This window comes from Palaemon carinicauda, chromosome 39 (assembly GCF_036898095.1).
Source record: "Palaemon carinicauda isolate YSFRI2023 chromosome 39, ASM3689809v2, whole genome shotgun sequence".
In the NCBI taxonomy this organism is placed as follows: Eukaryota; Metazoa; Arthropoda; class Malacostraca; order Decapoda; family Palaemonidae; genus Palaemon; species Palaemon carinicauda.
This window is the reverse complement of record NC_090763.1, coordinates 35,777,852-35,782,851: the sequence shown is the minus strand read 5'-3', so window position 1 is coordinate 35,782,851 and position 5,000 is coordinate 35,777,852.

The following is a 5,000-nucleotide window of genomic DNA, read 5'->3' as shown; positions in this document are numbered from 1 at the left end:
TATATGAGTCATTACAAGATAACCTTTCTACGTCTTACATGATAACCTATCTGAGTCTTTGCATGATCACCTTTCAGAGACTTTACATGATGATCTATATGAGTCTCTACACGATGACCTTTCTGAAATTTTACACGATAACCTATTTGAGTCTTTACATGACCACCTTTCAGAGGCTTTACGTAATGATCTATACGAGTTTTTACACGATGACCTCTCTGAGTCTTTAATGGATGACTTCTCTGATTCTTTTCACGACGGCCTCTACTTATCTTTACACGATGATCTCTCTGAGGCTTTACACAATGTCCTCTTTGAGTCTTTGCTCTAGAAAACAATCTATTTTGAGGGTTGTATGAGGCAATGATGCAACAGCAATGCAAAAGAATTTTGTCCTAATACCTCTGTTCAAGAAGACCTATTCCCGGCTGAGAGAGAGAGAGAGAGAGAGAGAGAGAGAGAGAGCAGGGCAATATACACTGCAAATTTCATTGGTTAAGGATGAACTATCACACCGACTGAGATCGAGGTGAGATTCTCTCTCTCTCTCTCTCTCTCTCTCTCTCTCTCTCTCTCTCTCTCAAAATAGGCTTGGTTCGACGGAGACTTCCCCTGTTCAACGAATATCATTACTATTATTAACATCGTTATTATTGTTATTACAACAACTGGGAAAATCCAAACAAGCCTTGGGGAAGATATATGATATATCTACGAATTAAAGAGAAACAAAAAGAATTAAAATAACAGAATAAGAGCCAACAATGATGAAAATAACAGATAAATAAAACCACGTATAATCAAATAAATACAAACGAAATGAAACACCAGTTAGAAAGAAATATAAACACAGTTACAGCAACACAAAAGTCTAGATGTAGAGGAATTGATTTCTTGTGTATTATTTTTTCTAATCAAATATCGTTCAAGACAGAGAGGCCTTTATAACAATTGTCATTACTAGGAACCATACCGAAATAAAAGAATTCCAGCTATCATCATACTCATCATGATATAATGATGAATATGAACGAACAAAAAAAAAATATACATTTAGTTAAAAAATATAAAATTTCAAATAAAACAAAAATTAATCATATTTCTAATAGAAAAATAAAGGTATTCAGACAAGCAGAAGATAGTAATACGATCAATGATATAATATAATGATCAGTATCTCTAATGAGTGAGTTGTGTTAAATAAGGGTATATAATAGGGGAACTTTATGTAATTACAGCAACCTGGTTGACTTTAAGTACAGTTGAAGCATGTCTTCCTTGCGTACATAATAAAGAAGTATTAACTAAAACCACCGCAAAAGCATTAATAGAAATTAGCTCTAAAATCATTACTGGAACCCATCTTAAAAAGCATTAATAGAGTCCACTTAAAAAAAAATACTAGAAAACACCTCAAAAAGTATAACTAGAAAACATCTCAAAAAGTATAACTAGAAAACATCTCAAAAAGTATAACTAGAAAACACCTCAAAAAGTATAACTGGAAAACACTTAAAAAAGTATCACTAGAAAACACATCAAAAAGTATAACTGGAAAACACTTCAAAAAGTATCACTAGAAAACACCTCAAAAAGTATAACTGGAAAACACTTCAAAAAGTATCACTAGAAAACAACCCAAAAAGTATAACTGGAAAACACTTCAAAAAGTATCACTAGAAAACACCCCAAAAAGTATAACTGGAAAACACTTCAAAAAGAATAACTAGAAAACACCCCAAAAAGTATAACTGGAAAACACTTCAAAAAGTATAACTAGAAAACACCTAAAAAGTATAACTGGAAAACACTTAAAAAAGTATCACTAGAAAACACATCAAAAAGTATAACTGGAAAACACTTCAAAAAGTATCACTAGAAAACACCTCAAAAAGTATAACTGGAAAACACTTCAAAAAGTATCACTAGAAAACAACCCAAAAAGTATAACTGGAAAACACTTCAAAAAGTATCACTAGAAAACACCCCAAAAAGTATAACTGGAAAACACTTCAAAAAGTATAACTAGAAAACACCCCAAAAAGTATAACTGGAAAACACTTCAAAAAGTATAACTAGGAAACACCCCAAAAAGTATAACTGGAAAACACTTCAAAAAGTATAACTAGAAAACACCCCAAAAAGTATAACTGGAAAACACTTCAAAAAGTATATCTAGAAAACACCTCAAAAAGTATAACTAGAAAACACTTCAAAAAGTATAACTAGAAAACACCTAAAAAGGTATAACTAGAAAACACCTCAAAAAGTATAACTAGAAAACATCTCAAAAAGTATAACTAGAAAACACCTCAAAAAGTATAACTAGAAAACACCTCAAAAAGTATAACGAGAAAACACTTCAAAAAGTATAACTAGAAAACACTTCAAAAGGTATAACTAGAAAACACCTAAAAAGGTATAACTAGAAAACACCCCAAAAAGTATAACTGGAAAACACTTCAAAAAGTATATCTAGAAAACACCTCAAAAAGTATAACTAGAAAACACTTCAAAAAGTATAACTAGAAAACACCTAAAAAGGTATAACTAGAAAACACCTCAAAAAGTATAACTAAAAAAAATCTCAAAAAGTATAACTAGAAAACATCTCAAAAAGTATAACTAGAAAACATCTCAAAAAGTATAACTAGAAAACATCTCAAAAAGTATAACTAGAAAACATCTCAAAAAGTATAACTATGAAACACCTCAAAAAGTATCACTAGAAAACACCTCAAAAAGTATAACTGGAAAACACTTCAAAAAGTATCACTAGAAAACACATCAAAAAGTATAACTGGAAAACACTTCAAAAAGTATCACTACAAAACACCTCAAAAAGTATAACTGGAAAACACTTCAAAAAGTATCACTAGAAAACAACCCAAAAAGTATAACTGGAAAACACTTCAAAAAGTATCACTAGAAAACACCCCAAAAAGTATAACTGGAAAACACTTCAAAAAGAATAACTGGAAAACACTTCAAAAAGTATAACTAGAAAACACCCCAAAAAGTATAACTGGAAAACACTTCAAAAAGTATAACTAGAAAACACCCCAAAAAGTATAACTGGAAAACACTTCAAAAAATATAACTAGGAAAACACTTCAAAAAATATAACTAGGAAACACCCCAAAAAGTATAACTGGAAAACACTTCAAAAAGTATAACTAGAAAACACCCCAAAAAGTATAACTGGAAAACACTTCAAAAAGTATAACTGGAAAACACCTCAAAAAGTATATCTAGAAAACACTTCAAAAAGTATAACTAGAAAACACCTCTAAAATTATAACTAGAAAACATCTCAAAAAGTATAACTAGAAAACACTTGAGAGTATTACTAGAAAACACCTAAAAAAGTATAACTAGAAAACACCTAAAAAATTATAACTAGAAAACATCTCAAAAAGTAACTAGAAAACATCTCAAAAAGTATAACTAGAAAACACCTCAAAAAGTATAACTAGAAAACACAAAAAAGTATAACTAGAAAACACCGCTAAAATTATAACTAGAAAACATCTCAAAAAGTATAACTAGAAAACACTTGAGAGTATAACTGGAAAACACTTCAAAAAGTATAACTAGAAAACATCTCAAAAAGTATAACTAGAAAACACCTCAAAAAAGTATAACTAGAAAACACCTCAAAAAGTATAACTAGAAAACACCCCAAAAAGTATAACAAGAAAACACCTCAAAAAGTATAACTAGAAAACACCTCAAAAAGTATAGCTAGAAAACACTTCAAAAAGTATAACTAGAAAACACCTAAAAAGGTATAACTAGAAAACACCTCAAAAAGTATAACTAGAAAACACTTCAAAAAGTATAACTAGAAAACACCTCAAAAAGTATAACTAGAAAACACTTCAAAAAGTATAACTAGAAAACACCTCAAAAAGTATAACTAGAAAACACTTCAAAAAGTATAACTAGAAAACACCTCAAAAAGTATAACTAGAAAACACTTCAAAAAGCTTTATTAAAATCTACTTCAAAAAGCCTTACTAGAAACCACCTCAAAAATATTACTAGGAACCACCTCTAAAAATATTACTAGAAACCACTTCAAATAGCATTACTAGAAACCATCTGTAAAAAATATTACTAGAAAACATCTCAAAAAGTATTACCAGAAACCACTTCAAAAAGCATTACTAAACACCACTTCAAAAAACATTACTGGAAACCACCTCAAAAAGCATTATTAGATACCACCCTAAAAACATTACTGGAAACCACCTCAAAAAGCATTACTAGATACCACCTTAAAAAATATTACTGGAAACCACCTCAAAAAGCATTAATAGAAACCACCTCAAAAGTATTACTGGAAACCACCACAAAAAGCATTACTAGAAACCATTTAAAAAAACATTGCAAGAAACCACCACTAAAAGCATTACTAGAAACCACTTCAAAAACAATACTAGAAACCACCACTAAAAGCATTACTAGAAAACATTTAAAAGGCATTACTAGAAACCTCTTAAAAAAGCACCGATATGAACCATCTTCAGGGAAGCTTAAAACAAACACAAAAACATATGTCTGAAAACCATTTTAAGAGACAGTGACATGGCCATAAAAAAAAAGCATCCATGAAAAGCATTAATAGAAGCATGTCAGTGCACATTTACAGAGACCCATCAGAGAAAAGCAGAAACGACAGGAAAAAAAAAGACAAATAAATGTAGACTTGAAAACGGTAACTTCATTTTCATTTTCCTATCATTATTCATTCGCTCCCGAACGAGCAAAGCCTAGCGCCCCGTTACTCCAATTTCAATACACATGAACATTTGAATAAACTATACAGCGAATAACAAATATTCCCGGCTTATTCATTTCTTTAGTTTACAAAGTCCAGAAAGGCATAAGTAACAGATCAGTTAGTTAGCTAAACTTTGAAAAATACTCTAAAACATTTGCAGATATACATTACAATGTGCATATTTTTGCATAATTAACTGATCAGTTAGTTATCT